Source organism: Gossypium hirsutum, chromosome A01 (assembly GCF_007990345.1).
Source record: "Gossypium hirsutum isolate 1008001.06 chromosome A01, Gossypium_hirsutum_v2.1, whole genome shotgun sequence".
Taxonomy (NCBI): Eukaryota; Viridiplantae; Streptophyta; class Magnoliopsida; order Malvales; family Malvaceae; genus Gossypium; species Gossypium hirsutum.
In genome coordinates this window covers 97,080,678-97,098,750 of record NC_053424.1, presented here as the reverse complement: position 1 = coordinate 97,098,750, position 18,073 = coordinate 97,080,678, and the positions used below count along the sequence as shown (strand labels likewise).

At 34.5% G+C, this 18,073-nt stretch overlaps 1 long non-coding RNA gene and 1 other non-coding gene across 4 annotated transcripts; both read right to left on the bottom strand.

Annotated features, from left to right (window-relative positions):
* Positions 1–7,222: 7,222 nt before the first annotated feature.
* Positions 7,223–17,819, bottom strand: LOC107951506 (uncharacterized). Of its 3 annotated transcripts, none has more exons than XR_005925257.1 (5): positions 17,163–17,819; positions 16,983–17,045; positions 16,540–16,900; positions 16,324–16,400; positions 7,223–8,972 (listed from the first exon to the last, which is right to left on the bottom strand). It is a non-coding gene; the product is annotated as an uncharacterized lncRNA (long non-coding RNA). The 3 variants fall into 3 exon arrangements; XR_005925231.1 differs by lacking the exon at positions 7,223–8,972 and adding an exon at positions 10,805–11,326 and having other exon boundaries at positions 16,314–16,400; XR_005925270.1 differs by lacking the exon at positions 7,223–8,972 and adding an exon at positions 10,805–11,326.
* On the bottom strand, positions 10,917–11,065 carry LOC121207285 (small nucleolar RNA snoR137). Its single transcript, XR_005902382.1, has one exon. It is a non-coding gene; the product is annotated as a small nucleolar RNA snoR137 (small nucleolar RNA).
* Positions 17,820–18,073: the final 254 nt, after the last annotated feature.

Genomic DNA, 18,073 nt, shown 5'->3' with positions numbered 1-18,073 from the left:
TTTTTGCAATTTAGTCTTATTTACTCAAAATTATCAAAAATTCCAATACAAAATATATCAATCCAAAACATATCTTTCATATTTCACAAACTAACATTAAAAACTCAAATATTCATCAATGGCATAACTCAAAATATTCACCAAAATCAAAAATTCGAGCATGGGCTTTGTAGATAACTTAGCAACGATCTCAAAAACGTAAAAATTATCAAAACCGAGCTAGAACTTACCTTGAATCAAGCTTGAGAATGGTCAAACCTAAGTTTTCTGAGAATGGCCGAACCTAAGTTTTCTTTTTCTTTTCTTTTGTTTTCGGCAAGAGTAAGGTATGAACACAAAAAAAATGACTTTTATTTTATGTTATAATATAACTTATATTAACATAATATCTAATTTTCATATTTAACCTTATTATAAAATATAAAACCATTTTAAATCATGGCCATTACCGTCCAACATCTATAACTATGGTTTAATTGCAACTTAAATGCCTCCATTTTAAAAGACAACAACAATTCGACCCTTACATATTAAACTATCAAGTTCTCATTTTACGCGATTAAGCCCTTTTATTTAATCGGGCACTTAAACGACAAAATTAAAACACGAAAATTTTACAGATATAAATTCACACATAATAAACACAGAAAATAATTTTTAAATATTTTTCTGACTTGGATTCGTGGTCCCGAAACCACCATTCTAATTAGGGTCTAAATTGGGTTGGTACAGTTCTCGCCTCTTCCCGGTCTTCAGACATAGGCCTTCTACTACTACTAGAAGTAGCTCGCTGTACGGAAGTTGGAGCATGGCTCTCGGCTCCCTCGAACTCATATTGGGCTTCATTGGAAGACATTACTATATAAAAATACAATTGAAATGGTTAGGAAATGTCACACTATATTAACTTGTATAATGGCATGTATAGCTAGACTCGATACATGCTACGTTAGTCCAAGAATCGACTAAACTGTAGCTCTGATACTACTAAATGTAACACCCCTTATCCGTACCTGAGACCGGGAACAAGGTACGAGGCATTACCCTACACAACCATGAATATTCTAGGAAGAACGGGTTATAAAATTTCATTCCAATTTAAAACCAATTGAACAAAATCATATTGTCGCTATTATAGGCCTACGAGGTCCAAAACATGTGTTAAAAGCAGTTCGAGACTAAACGGAGAACTTAAGAAAGTTTTAGAAAATTTTCATGTTTGAGCCTCACACGCCCATGTAAAGGCAATGCACACGGTCGTGTCCTGTACCCATGTGGAATTATTATTCATTTTGAACCTACAAGGGTTTTCACACGACCGGGCACATACCCGTGTCCCACACACAGCCACGACATGCCCATGTCACAGCCCGGTGCAAAAACCTGGACATTCTATTTATGATGTCATCATTCATTTAGGTGCACAAGGCCAAGGCACACGACCGTGGCCAGAGGCCGTGTCCTCCATACGGCTGAGATACATAGTCGTGTCTCTGCCCTCGTGTTTACTACCATGTATACTACCCTAAAATTCTAGGTGTAGGGGACACACGGCCGTACAACACGCCCTTGGGGACTGATCGTGTGTCAAACACAGCCTAGATACATGCCCGTGTGTCTACTCGTGTGGACCTTTTTGGAGGCTATTTTCTAAGCCTTTAGTTACCCTCAAACATCCATACACACTAATACACTTCTTGGACATTTATCATGGTATAAATGTACACTTTAAACCTTCTTGGCCAAGGTCATACATATTACTTCATGTCCCTCTTTAACCTATACTAATATTACCTCTTTGTGTTAGGGTTAACATTTCAAAAATCCCACTTTATACTTAGCCCATTTATAACCCATGCCAATTATGACATTATCCATTTTCAAATGATTTGGCCACATTACACATGTCTATTCATGGTATATCGCATCAGCCATCATATGAAACATTCGAGCATAAACATGCACAATTAGTAGGTTTACAACCTACATCAATATGTGTAATATCTTGATTTTGGGCCTAGTCGGAATAGCAGTTTCGTGACCACAAAATCCGAGATAGAAATAATTATTTTATGATTATTTTGAGGTCTATGATATGATTGCATGATTGTGTGAAAATTTCGTGAAGAAATTTTATGCATAAAGTGCTTAAATTGAAATTAAGGACTAAATCGAATAATTTGTAAAACTTGCATTCTAGAAGTTTCTAGTATGAAATTGTTTTGAAATATTAATTAGGAGGTCTTAAATAGCAATTTTACCAATTTCTAAGTCTATGGACAAAAATTGGACATGGATGAAATTTTTGGAAAGTTTAGTAGTAAGGGCATTTTGGTCATTTAGGGGTAAAATGAATTAAAATACAAAATTAAAAGCCAATTTTGCTCATCTTCAACCCCATGGCCGAATATAGCAAGGAGAAACCATGGCTAGGGTTTTTTCAAGCTTCCAAGCTCGATTGTAAGTCCATTCTAGCCCCGTTTTTCAAGTTCTTTACGTTTTTAGAGTCCCGGTAGCTCGATTAAGCTTATGTTAGCAATAATTCAACCTAGGGATCATATTTGGAAAAATACCCATAGGTGAAATTTGTGTATTTTGGTGTTTTATGATAGAATATGTGGTTTTAAATTATGTTAGACAACTTGTGCTACTCGATTTTAAGCAAAAACTAGAAAAAGGGCTTAATCGGTAAAAATACCTAATAGTCATAAGTACATGTTAGAGTGAGAATTTGATGTTGCCATAGAAGGAAAAAATGATCAGCGTGTCATAAAAAATAAGAAAATAGGCTGAAGTTTAATTTACGAGCTTTGGGGCAAAAGTGTAAATATGCAAAAGTTTAGGGGTAAAACTGCAATTTTTCCAAAATATGATTTTGGGTCAATTTGTATAATGTGAGTCCTAATTAGATTATATTTTAAATGATAGAGCAAGGAAAACTAAAATTTAGGCTAAAATGGGAAAATACCAAGTTGTGGACGAAATGGTAAAACATGATTGGGAAAAAGGTCCCGTTGAACCTTAGGAATGGATTAGGATACAAGTGACATATCACTAGGATATTTGGGCATCCGAACTCGTTGAGTTGAGTCCGAGTTCACTTATGGATGCGAATGTCCGAACTCGTTGAGTTGAGTCCGAGTTCGAGAGATGTAACTAGGCATCCGAGCTCGTTGAGTTGAGTTGAGTCCGAATTCACTTATGGGCGGGTTACATGGTAGCTTGGCTACATATGTGGCACTTATGTGCAAACTTTCCATGTATCCGAATTATATTCCGATGTGTTCAACGGGTAAAATTCTACTCAAATGGAGGAATACTCGAGATGAAAGGGACGTATTGGTAAGCGTTGTGAAATGAATACTTTGAACAGGTATGTACTTAACCCTCGGGTTGAAAACTCGATATAACAACAATATGGTAAGATGATAAATGAAAATGTGATATGAATGTCTTGGTTATGATTATGCAAATGATGTTTTATGTTTGCTTATATGGTTATGTTACTTGCTATTTGCATGTGAACTTATTAAGCATTTATGCTTACTCCCTCCTTTTCATTCCTTGTAGTTTTGACAAGCCAGCTCGGAAATCGGGAACGGTCGGAGGCTCGCTCACACTATCCGTATACCATCTTGGCATAATGGCTTGTATATTTTGAGTATGGCATGTATAGCATTATAATCATTTTGTCTATATGGTCTTATGATATGGTTATTGAGTGGTATGGAAATGCTTGGTAATGATTAGCCATTGGAATGACTAATCATGATCATATTTGGTGTTATGTATGTTAAATTGCTAGCTAATCCATGGAAACCATGAAATAGGTAAAATTTACCATAAAATAGATTCAAACAGCAGCAGTGACGTGAGTTTGAAAAATCACTAAAAATAGTATAGATACAATTAGATGATGAATAATATATGGAATCAAAGCTTGATGAGTCTATTTTCATATGGATGGAAAAAATCAGGTATATGAGTTATATTTTATGAGATGTTTAAATATTTTTGAAACAGGGCCAGAGCGATTTCTGGATCCCCTGTTCTGACTTTGGAAATTCACCATAAATTGTTCAAAGATAATTATAAGTCATGATTTATATGTACAGATTATTTATTGAGTCTAGTTTTATTAGAAACAAACGACATAGTCATTGAAACTCTGTACAAGGAGATATCTGATTCGTAATACACAGAGGTCAGAGCAGTCAAACTCTGAAACAGGGGATACTTTAACTAATAAATTGTACTAATTTGCTTGACCAAAAATTCTATAAAAAAATTAGTAAATATATATATGAGTCTAGTCTCAGGAAAAATTTACAGAATTGGATTTTGAGTTTTCTAACTCGAGATATGAATTTTTAAGCGACTATGACGCAGATTGTTAGCTTGACTGAAAATTTTACAAATAAATTGTTTAAGCTGTTTAAGTAATGAATTAAGTCTGTTAACACCTCGTGTTAGACTCCGGCAACGGTCTCGGGTACGGGGCATTACAATATGAGCCATATCTCATGGCCATATACAAAATGAATAAGCATATCATTTAAGCCTTTACTTTGGCTAGCCAAATAACACATATAACAAAAATGACCAAGAATCCTATACATGTCATTATAAAAAAAATAAAAGTTTCTATATACCAAAGTAAGACAAGTTGATAGTGTGATTGGAGCTCCAACTGTCTTCCAATCTTCACGAGTTCGCGAGCTCTATAAGACAAGGGAAAAGAGAGGTGGTATGAATTAACATGCTTAGTAAGTTCAGATAACTAGAAAGTAAACTTACCAGTTGTTTAGCATAAAACCATATTAGTTATTCACTCCAACAAGTATAATATAATTTCCCTATTATATACACTCAATCCTCAAGTTAGTCTCATGTCAATACATTATAGCATTAATCTTAGATGAGCTTATCGATTCAAGAAATTCTATTCTCATTTCTCATTTTAACCTCGTTAAATTTCTTGGAATCTCGATGGATATCCCATTTACCGTTATTTCATGCAAGTGATCATTTTAAGTACACACTCCCGCGAACCTCGCTCTTACGGCGGGATTACCAGTCCAGGCTAAATTCAAATCATAATCGGATTGCCCGTCTGGGCTAAATCCATTTTAGTACACATATTCTTCGGGAGGCTAGATCACTTTAGGATCACCCGCCAGGGCTAGATCCCTTTTACTGTCAATTTATTTCTGGAAAATTCCATTAGATATCCTTGTTATTCAACCGATACAGTTTATCAACTTTTCATTAACACAATATTTTTCATACATTAATATATATTTTTAATGTATTTAAATAGTCTACATTCGAGTTACACGAACTTACCTGGTAATCATTTCGAATTCTAATTTCGGTTACTCCGAAACCTTTTGTTTTCCTCAGTCGACCTCTGGGATTGGTCTCTCGGGGTCTATATAAACAACAATAAATTATTAATATCTCACATTACTCATTTTCAGCATAAAACCCAACCTTTGATGAAATGACCATTTTGCCCCTAACCTTTTACAACTTTTACAAATTAGTCCCTAGGCTTGTATAATGAAATGCATGTAATTTTCTTGGTTACCCAAGCCTAGCCGAATAATTTTTATACTTATATCAGCCAAAATTTTCCTTCATTTCACTTTTCTACCCATTTTTATGACTTTTACAAAATGGTCCTTTAAGCCATTTCCATGAAAATCTACTTAGTAAAAGTTGTTTACTATCCTTTAAGCTCTCCTATTCCTCCATAAATAATCAAAACACAAGCATCTCATGCATGGGTAAATTTCTAACCACAAACCCTAGCTTAAAATATGGGTAGAAACAGATAGAGCATGTTACAAGGATCTCAAAAATACGAAGAACATTAAAAACGGGGCTAGGGAGCACTTACTATTGAGCTTGAAAATGTTGAAACCCTAACTATGGAGAACATACAAATTTCGGTAGCTATGGGGAAGAAGATGGCTGATTTTAGCTTTCATTTTCCCTTTTTATTAATTTTATTATCAAAATGACCAAAATGCCACTCCATACTAAACTTTCAAAATTTTTCATGCATGCCCATTTTTGTTCAAAAACTTAAAAATTGAAAAAATTGCTATTTAAGACCTCCTAATTAATAATCCAAAACAATTTCATAGAAATTGCTTCTAGAACCCAAGTTTTGCAATTTATTCAATTTGGTCCCTAATTTCCAATCGGACACCTTATACTTGGAATTTTTTCATGAAACTTTAACATATGCTCATTTTCATATCCTATGCCTCATAATAATAATAAAACAATTGTTTTAATGTCATATTTGTGGTCCCGAAACCACTATTTCGACTAGGCCCAATTTCGGGATGTTACATTGGGTCTCAAAATGAGTAAAAACAAGGCATTTACACTTATTAACTTTAAATTTTAAAAATTATAAAAAAACTACAGAAAAGACTTTACTTGAGAATAAGCTCCTTAAATATACCAAGAAAGCCTAATTTATCGTATCAAATTACGGCAGATTAAGTAGCCTATTATGATGTTCATTTCTATGTTTTGGAAAATAAATTAGATCCGATTTTTGCAAAAGAATCATAGATGTAGAATGGAACATCGTAATATCTACAAATTTCTGAAGGTGATATCGATATGTCTATGCCCTTGACAGTGACGTACGACTTGGCTCACCCAATGGTCCCTTGGCTTCTGTTTCTTTTAATGAGGCATAAAATTCTTGTACAACAGGAATGTTGGTCGAGTCTATCGAGATTTTACGAAATTTGTCCCACCTATAGTATTGAATCAATTCTTGGATTGTACCACTAAGATTCATTGAGGATTCGAATCCCTTCTCTTGCAGAGGTGCCTTTCCTTTAATTTCATTAAGGTAATTTTCAAGTTCCTTTTCTTGAAGTATTGTAAAGTTATCCCCCACACAGACTCACTATCTGATGCTATATTACGCATATTTGTCATTGACCAGACTGACAATTTAAAAATTAACGTATGAATAAAGTAAGAATTTGGAATGCCTCACCTTGGTTTTTCTTTTGCTCAGGTTTGACAAGTCAGTCATCGTGACTGCAATAGGTTGTCCTTGCAATTTGTTCATGACAAATCAAGCCAGCCACGTATGTGCAAACGAAAGAGTGAGAAAGTAAAAGAAAATTTTTAAGAGATAATGAAGAGGATGTTGGTCAGTGGTTAAAACTTAGCTTTGGAGCATTGGTAACTACTAAGGATGATTCATAGAAGGCTTTAGCGCTAAAGTAACGTGCTTTTTACACATAATATTAGCAGATTACGTGAAAATTTGAAAAAGGAATGTTACAAGTTTCGATGTGTGTCACAACACAGTGTGATACTTTACAACACAAAATCTGCTTCATCTCTCATTTGTTTGTCCTCAAGCCTCGATTGGAATGGTATATTTGTCGTGTTAGGTTTCGAAATCACTGGCTCAGCTATCATTTTGGCTATTTGCTTAATCAACTTTTCAGTCTTGTTTTCCTTTTGAAGTTCATTCACAGAATTTAGAAAATCCTTATTTTCTTGGATGGTGATACTCGGATTGTCAAGTGTTTTACCTAATCGTAAGGCAATCATGTTCACATGCTCTTTCCCATCTGTGCTAGGATTATTCTCCATATCACTAGGTATGCCTTGGCCTATTTGCTTTTTCATCAAGCTTATCATTTGACTTTATTCATTCATGAAGGCTATCCATCTGATACTTGAGTCAGTCACACTTAGCGTAGACTAGTCGAAGATCCATTTTTCTCATTATATTCTGTCTAGCCTTTGACCACATGCAGCATGGTCATTCCTAATGAGCCTCTCTTGATATCTTTGTACATGCAGAGGTTGATAAGGAGGAGTCAATTGGTTATGCATTGGATTTACGCCTCCTTGGTTACCTCTCCACTTTAGGTTTGCATGATTTTCTAGTCGAGGTTAAATGTATTTGAATAGAGGTTTCTACCCCTATCACTCAAATATTCTACCTCCTTGAGTTGGCTTTCAAAATGTGACCCATAGCCTCGAGATGACTCCGTTATTAATGGTTTAATGGTCGTCTCCAAAAGGTTCAATTTATCCAAAATTTGTTGATACTTATCCCCTTCATTGATAACTTTCACCGTTGGTGGTTTTGGGTTGTAGGAGAATCTCTCGTTAGGCTACATATACAAGTTCATGAACATGTCATTAATTCACTGACAGGCTCGCTCGTATGTGTGGTTCATAAGGACACTTCCGGATGCACTATCCAAACTGGACCTTAGATTACTGTCCAGTCCATTGTAGAAAATCAGCATGCGGAGCCACTCTTTCATTCCGTGATAAGGACAGCTCCTTAATAGCAACTTAAATCTTTCCCAAGCCTTATACAAAGTTTCACCCTCCTGCTTAAAATTCACAATATCGCACCTGAGTTAAATAGTTCTGTTGATGGGAAAGAATTCTTGTAGAAACTTTTCAGCGTACTCTTTCCATGTAGTTATGGAATAAAGTTCCAATGAATCCAACCAATCAGCTTTGTTATCACATAAGGAGAAGGGAAACAACCGAAGACAAACAACATTATTAGTGACCCCGTTATACTTGAAGGTATCGCAGAGCTGAAGAAATTGTTTCAATTATTGGTTCAGGTCCTCCATCATGTTCCCTCATATAACTGTAAGGTGTTTTGAATCATTTGATTTGTAGCCGTTTTGATCTCGAAATTATCGGCATTAATCATCAATTTTTCAATATTGCCTTGGACGACTTCTAGTGTTGGTAGTTCATAATCGTGCAACGTCCTTTGTTGAGCCATCAGTAACTCTCCACAAACTTATGCTCGTGGTTCAGGTGAATCATCAAATAAAGGGTTCTCCCGAGGTAAGTCAACTACCATAGGTGGATCTTTTTGCATCAGTTGATGATTGTGTCTTAACAATTGCTCCAGATCAGAGTGTGGCTCATTTGGAATGCTCCCACTTCGGGTCATATATTGAAATCAGACACAAAGAATAAAAATTAATGAATAAAAGTTAAAATTGAAAATAGAAAAAACCAAAAAAATAAAAATAAAATTTGTATCTATAATTTTCAAATGTCCTATTTATCCTACAGCTTGAAGAAAATGAAATTAAATATAATGTCAAAATCTCCCAGCAACGGGGCCAACAACTTAACTACCGCCATATGTGCAAACATTTGAACTGGAAATACTACTATAAAATATATGAAATTAAAATAGCGATGTCCGTAAGTATGCAGGTTAAATTATAATATAGTATTGTACAACGGGGTACTGAAAGTACTCCGAAAATCGTACCCAAGGTAGGATGGATTAAATCTAAAATTATTTCTACAATAACAGGTTTAAATTATACCCAAGGAAGAATGAATTAAATCTAAAGTTAAGCATAAAAAGACTTATTTTGAAATAAATTAAATCTAAGTTATAAAAATAAAAAATTTAATAATTAAATACAAAATGGCTTAAAAACAAACTCGTTTAAGTATTGAAAAGTATCTACACTACCACTACCTACAATTTTTAATAAGTCTTTTATTCGAGCCCTACACACAAAAACAAACAAATCCATAATTGAATAATGTATACTCGCTTATACTAAAAGTAACTCAAAATCAAATATGACATAATAATAAAAATATAAACGACTAGTATTCGACCTAAACATATTAATCAATAACCAATTCAACATGTATATACCATTAAACCAATAATACCTTTATTGATCATTCAGATTTATTTCACATGGATGCCCATTTACGTAATAAAATTTTGGATGCACCCTTAGGTGTTTGCATCTATTTTCATGGGACCAAATCAATTACAAATTATATCAACAGTAAGTTTTACGTTTTTATCCCTATTGATAGATAGATTTATACATATCACAAATCAATTTATTAGTTTAGCCGTTATTTACTAACTCTGATTAAACAACGAATACACAAATCAATTAATTTTTTAATTGTATTGTTAATTAGTTGTCATAGTTATTTTATCTAATGACCATAATTATCTTTATTTTAAACCCTTCTTAATTATCAATTGACAACCTATGTAAATGCATCACCCATCACATGTTTATAAACTGTTAATTGATAACTAAAACGAGTTTATGATTAAGATAACTATAACAACCAGTTAACATAATTATTTTATCTATTTCTTATAATAATCTTTATTTTAAACTCTTCTTAGCTTATCAATACAAGTTTAGTTTAACTTTTAAAAGATGAAAAACTATTTCCTATTCAGTCAAACATGTATATGAGTTTGCTTGGATCAAATTTTACAAGTGATTTACTTACTAAACTCAAAACGGGCTAAAAACACAATCACCTTCACAATGTTCTGTCAAATTTTCCATTGAGTGCATAGTAAAACTTTAAGCCAGCTAACGTGAATATCATCATGGGCTGGTCTTCAAAATTTTGATGCTCAATCCGTTCGTTGCAAGATAAGTTCATTTAAGTTCATGTCGTTTCAAAACTACTGCTAATTTCATCGTACCCATACAAAAGCGCGATTGAGGCAATCCCCCCGACCCAAAAAAAAAAAACCAAGCGAAGGCCAGTTTCTTGTCTATTGACTCATAGATTACCATTTAAGCTATTCGTGCGAGTTACTATGACTTTTCTTTTCTCCGTTATCTTCAAATCAACCCAGGTCTTAACTACAGAGCATAATTCACTACCTAGGCTTCATTTTTGGTGTTTATAAATTAAATCTCGGTTCTAAGAGCATCTTAATTTACTGATTCAAACATAAACTTGATTTTCCTAGTTAAAATTAAATAAATCCGACTTTTAATTCAAAATTTAAAACCACTACAAAAGGCCGTGCACAACAACCAAAACATTAGGATCTGGAAACAGAAAAAAATCACAAAAAATATTAATAAATATATACCAGGAGACAGGTAGCGCAGTGCATTTAAGAAAATAACACACAACGCTGTTTAAAACTGGCTAAAAACAGATTAATTTATGCTTCGGAAACATGAACATCCCTCACTGTTAAATCTGAGAGCGTTCACCAGTAAGAAGCAACTTTAATCTACAATAACTTTAAAATTACTGACAATACTAGGTTTTCAGAAGTGAATTAACTTTGAAAAACAGATCTGGTTCGAATTGAAATTATCAAAATGGCAGAATCCAACTCGTTACAAGCTACAATTCGCTGTGAAAAACGCGTAGCATGCAGATTTTTAATGAATCGTTGGAATTGAAGGTAATTTACGCTTTCGTTGACGCGCCCTTCAGGATTCTGATAAAAGCTACTGAAGAACGCAACGCCTATCAAAAGCGACTGAAAAGAAAAAATAGAATTTTAAAAAATGGAATACATCAAATAAGGTAGCCTCGGTTGGGTTTTCCGGGCAGGTTATGTCATCTGCTTAGCAAGGGTTGGAGCTTTTATAGCGGTGATTGTGTGTTGCGGGACTGCAAACCCTAAATTTAGAATAAAATGACCAAAAAGCCATTGAGATTGAATTTAGCAACAGTTCACTGTATGGGCCTAGAGGTTATGGGCTCTTAAATAATTGATACAATAGTTGCGAGCTGTTAAAAAAGAAAAAAAAATAAATAAATAGTGCTCACACGCAGGACCGTTAGATTAAGAAGCTACACTCTGCCATTGAACTGTAAGGGAGTTTACAATGATGGAAGCTAGACTAAAGCCTACTTTCTTTTCCATTTTCCTCTTGTTTTTTTTGGCTTATCTTACGTGAGGGAATAAAAATATACAAGCAACAGTTAAATAGTAGATATAAGTGTAATTGTAGTTTATCCAATAATTAATTATTGCAAAGTTTTTCATATGTTCTAATTAATATAAGTAATTAAATTAGTACTAAAATCTTTTTATTAATTGATTTAAAAAAGAAAAGGTATCCCGATTTTAGAAAGGAAATTTTCTCAACCATCAGCCTAGCTAAGACCATCCCAGAAAAATCTCCAACTTGGGAAATTTTCTTTGAATGAGATCCGCCCATTGAGAAATTTCCGGCCCAAGTTCTTTAATATCTTAGACTGAGACAAGCCAGTTTTTTCATTTTCGTTTTCCTTTATTACAAAGAAAGTAGGCGCCCGATCCCATTGGATCAGATTGTTTTCCAACAATTGGGTTGCGGGTCAGGTCAGGAAAGGATGGGTTTAATTTTTCTAAATTACTTGGGTTTGGATGAAGGAACAAGCAGCTTTACTTCAAGATAATTACCAAAAAAAATTTATATATATAATACTAAGTTGTATATCCATGCGATGCAACAATTAATTATATATGTAGGATTAAAAAATTAGTCTACTACCCTAGCACGCTATTGTTTGTCGTCTCTGGCAAGAGTTTTAGGTTTTTCTGTGTTTTGGTTTTTTTGTTATTTGAAGGCAGCATACCACGTAAATCTATTCTTCCAAGATTAGAAGAGTGATGTTCACGTTCCTGATCCATACTTGCACCAATGGAAAACGAATTAGCTCAATTGACGATCAATGAAGAAGAAGAAGAAGTTATGCAAATACAAATAGATCCGAACACGGAAAGAGAGGGGGAGTTTTTTCAACTAGTGGGATGTTTCCTAACAGCCAGCATAATTCACTTTCTAGCAATGAAAAGTACTATGGCGAATCTGTGGCATCCTGTTCGGGGTGTTCAAATCTGAGATATGGGGGAGAAAAGGTATTTGTTTCAATTTTTTCATGTTATGGATGTGGAAAGAGTTTTGAAGGGTTCCCCATAGACCTTTAATAACCATCTGTTGGTACTTTATAAACTACAATGGAAGGAGGATCCATTACAAGTGCCACTAGTATTGACGCCTTTCTGGGTACAAATCCATGATGTTCCTATTGGTCTATTTTCTAAGAATCTGGCAGTACAGTTGGGTAATTTTTTAGGGAATTTTTTGGAATATGATGGATCGAATCTGGGGAAAGAAAATAAAAATTTTATTAGAATGAGAGCCCAAATTGATATAAGGCGTCCTTTGAAAAAGAAAGAAACATATTATGTTTTGTGGGAGACGTTCATATGTCAACTTTAAATATGAAAGATTATCATTATTCTGTTTCTATTGTGGTCAATTGGGACAGTGATTTTTTTATGAAGCAAAAATGACACTTAGAGCGAAAATAGCTGAAATAGGCTGGGATTTGTCGTTACGAACACAACCTCGAAGAGCTTTAGCTATGAATAGTATTTGGTTACGTGAGGAAGGGGAGGGGAAATTGGGAGGAATCTGTGAGAATAATAGAGGACTAGGACACGATAAGTGGAAGGGGGAAAATAAAGGGAGATGTGGGAAGATTATTGATCCAGTTCTTGGTTTTAATTTGGAAGGGTGATCATTATCTTTTGGTCAACGGAAGGAAAAATTATTGGCAGATCAGGCCCAAACTGCTATGGATCATGATTTGGAAAATGAAGTTTTAATCGGAGAGAAGGGGAAGAAGAGATCTAGGGGGGAGATTAAATACTTAACAGGAAAAGAAGAGATCAGCAACGTAATGGTAAGAAACAGGAGAATGGTGGAAATTAATCATTTATCATCGGCGGCTGCCAAGAGGTAAGCCAATCGGGAGCAGTGAAAATCTTAAGCTAGAATATCCATGGTCTGGGGATCCCACGGACAATTCGAAGACTTCAACACTTGTTGAAGATTTATAATCCCCAAATAGTCTTCTTTATGGAGACCAAACCTTGTAAAATTCGGATGGAAAGAGTTCGACGGAGTTGTGGTTTTGTAAATAGGATCGAAGTCGGGTTAGAAGGTACTAGAGAGAACTGTGTTTGGCATGGCGAAATGGTATTAATATCTCGCTTCGAATTTTCTCTAAAAGACATATTGATGTGATAGTGAAAGATAACGAAGTTAATGACAAATGGAGATATACAGGTTTTTATGGATATCCTTATACACAAGATAGAGATGATTCATGGGCTGTTTTGAAAAACCTTTATAATGATGAGGGTATCCATTGGTTTGTATGTAGAGACTTCAATGAAATTATGTATAGGTTTGAAAAAAAGGAAGGTCTACCTAGAGATGAAAGAAAAATAAAACTATTTCAAAAAATGTTAGAGGAATGTCAATTGATTGATATGGGGTATTCTAGCAGCTGGTTTACTTGGGAGAGGGGAAATTTACCGAAGACAAACATGCAAGAACGACTGGATAGGGGAGTGGCCAATGTGGAATGGATTTCTATGTTTCCAGAGGTAAAAATTCAGCATCTAGTGCATACTTTTTTCGATCATTGTCCTTCTTTAATTGATACAAAAAGGGAAGAAGAACTGTGGAAAGGCAATAGATTCAAATTTGAAGCTTGGTGGACATTGGAGGACTTTTTTTTTTGACGAAGTTAAATATATTTTGGAAATGTCATGGAGAACTTGTTGCAAAAGCTGTAAATCTTAAGAAATGGCTTGTCTAAATGGGCTAGGCAAATACGAATAACTAGGAATAAGAGAAAAGAGTTTTTAACAGCAAAATTATCAGAATTGATTGAAGCTAAAAGGGATGATAATAATTTGGCTGAGATGATTGATATGAAGATTCAACTAAACTTTGAGATTGGCAAGAATGAATGTTATTGGGAACAAAGGGCTCGACAGAACTGGTTAAAATTTGGTGATAGAAACACAACATCTTTTCATAGTCAAGCAACACAGCGGAAGAGGAAAAATCTGATTCATAAGTTACAAAATGAAAGTGGATGGGAAACGGAAGACCTACAAGAAATGGATGGTGTTGCACGATCTTATTTTCAGAACTTATTCATAGCATGAGGTAGGGAAAATTATGATCATTTTCTTTCAGGTATAGACCACTGTGTCTATGAGGAAGATAACAGAAAACTTACAGTACAATACACAAAAGAGGAGGTTCGAGAGGCAATGTTTGAAAAGGTATCTACAAAAGCACCAGAGGAAGATGGATTTCCAGCCCTATTTTATCAAAAATGTTGGCATATTATTGGAGAAGAAGTCATCTCTTTTTGTCTACAACTTTTAAATGGAGATATGGAGGTGAGTTCAATAAATTCAACACATTGTACTTATCCCAAAAATTACCAACCTTTCTAATATGACACATTTTTGACCTGTTAGTTTATGCAATGTTCTTTATAAGGTGTTGGCAAAGGCTATAGCAAACTGATTTAGAGGAGTTATTGAAAAATACATTGATGGTGCACAAAGTGCTTTTGTGCCAGGAAGATTAATATCGGATAATGAACTGTTAGCCTATGAAATTTTGCATACGCTAAAATAGAAGAGATCGGGGAAAAAGAGATTTATGGTGGTAAAATTAAACATGAGTAAGGCATATGATAGGGTTGAATGGAACTTTGTTAGGGAGATAATGGTATGATGAGATTTGCTCAAAAATGGATCGAAACTCTTATGAAATGTATGTCCACTGTTTCTTATTTAGTAATGGTTAATGGGAATGTTGGAGAAATTTTTCGTCCGACCAGGGAACTTCGACAAGGTGATCCCTTGAGTCCGTTTTTATTCCTAATATGTGGAGAGGGTTTATCTTGTTTTATGAGACTAACAACAAGGGAAGGACTTTTAAAAGGTGTCAAGGTTAGTAGAAGCGACCCACAGGTGTCACACTTATTATTTGCAGATGACTACATTTTATTTGGGGAGGCAACAAGGAGGGGAGCTTATGTAATCAAGGAGATCCTACGTGAGTACAAAAATTGTTCGAGTCAGTGTGTAAATTTTGACAAATCAACTATCTTTTTTAGTAAAAACACATTGGAGAAAGATAGACGATTGGTTGTTAACTTACTAGGAGTACTAAGTTCAAGTGATTCAGAATGCTAACTAGGTGTGCCGAATATGGTTGGTAGAAGAAAAAATGAATCTTTTCAAGTTTTAAAGGATCGATTAAAACAGCGCATTGATAACTAGAGTGTTAGATACCTATCCCAATGTGGAAAAGAAGTATTCATCAAGGATGTTCTCCAAGCCATACTGACTTATGCAATGGCTTGTTCCTTACTACCAAAATTGTTATGTGATGATCTAGAAAGTATTACTGCTAATTTTTGGTGGCAAAAGGGACGTGGGAAGAAGGGAATTCACTAGTGTTCTTGGAAAAACCTTTGCATCTTAAAAGAAAACGGAGGTTTAGGTTTTTGAAATTTTAGTCAATTCAACATTGCGTTATTAGCCAAACAAGGTTGGCATCTTTTTAATTATCCAAATTCTCTATTGGCCAGAGTTCTTAAAGAAAAATATTATCTGCATTTAAATTTTCTAAACGCATAGTTGGGAAATATACCTTCATTTACCTGGAAAAGCATTTGGGTAGCAAAGGGTCTTCTTCTTAATGGACTATGCTGGAGAGTTAGAAGAGAGAATGAAATTTCTATTTGGAATGATCGATGGATCCCAGGGATAGAAACAAAGGATTGGCAAAATAGAGCAGACAATGATGAACTAAAATTAGTGTCGGATTTAATTGATACCACAAATAAGGCACAAAAAACGGAGTTGATTAAGAATACCTTTCAAACAGACATTGCCCAAAAATCTTGCTAATCCCTCTAGCGGAAGCAGATCATAACGGCTTTCAAGTGTGAAAAGGAGAACCTTCCGGTGAATACTCAATACGAAGCGCCTATAAACTATTGCAATATGCTAGCTTGGATCCTAATAGTTATTTATTACAAGCTAAAATCAAAGATTTCTATAGAAAACTATGGAATTTAAAGCTACCATAAAAAATTATAATCACAATATGGCGAATCTCTTGGAACTACATCCCTATTCTAGTCAACCTAAGACACAAACGAGTGACAACAAATGCTAGATGTCCTCGCTGTTGCTACTGGGAAGAGGATAGTAACCATGCCTTTCGGCAATGCCCTAAAATCATGGAAGTATGGAAAAATCTTAATCTCTCTTGTGTCACAACACACATGAATCAAGATATTTAGGATTGGCTAACCTGGGTTTTCAAAAAGGGTACCAATAAACAATGTCGAACTTTTTGTTGTGCCTTATTGTTAATCTGGAGCTCACAGAATCAATTAGTTCATGAGAGAAAAACCACAACAGGAATGGATCTCTCACAGAGAATACAAAGATATATGGCAGAACTTGAAGGATTGAGAGAAAAGAGGCTTACCTTAAAGATGGATAGAATCCATAGTCAAAACGAGGAGATAACCAGGGTACCGATACAGTTTAATGCAGCTTTTGATAACAAAAACTCCAAATCAACTTCGGGTCTTGTGATTCGAGATCAGATGGGTGAGTTTTCAACCTCAAAGACGATCATTCATAAGAACGTCTCATCTCCGCTCGCAGCAGAGGCATATGCAGGTTTACAAGCCATCAAGTTAGGAATTTCAATGGGTTTAATTTTAGCGACAATAATGGAGGATTCAAAAACAGACATCAAGAAATGCCAAACGACAAAACCAGAAAAATCAGTTATTAGAGCAATTATTAGAGACATTCAAAGTAAAAGATCTTGCTTTCAAGAAATTGTTTTTCAGTTTATTCAAAGATCATAAAACATTCACGCTCATAAACTTGCAAAAGAAGTATTAGAAAAGGGCGAAGAATCATACCTGGCGAGGGAAGTACTGAATTACAATGAATTTTCTCCGGAAGGAAAATGGTCAAGAAGCCCAGATTGAGATTGATTTGGTGGAGGAACTCAAGCAGCACAGATGGCAGGTAAAGGAAAATTTTTGGGGAAATGCTATCATCTAAACAGACGAGACATTTTTTATATGAGAAAATGAAAGATTTATGGCATCCAGGCTATTTGATTTGATTGGGGTAGTCAGTACGTTTCCTTTTATTATTTTATTTATTGTTTGTTTTATTTTATCAAGTTTTATTCCTGGATTACTCATTAAAAACAAATAGTGAAGCCCACATTTGGTTAATTATTTGTTCCAGTAGGCCTAAGCACAATGTTTTTGGGTAATAGCTTCTTTTGCTTTTATTAATAAATACCCAGTCCATTATTCAAAAAAAAATTTATATATATAAATATATTAAATTATTTTTAATTTTTAATATTTT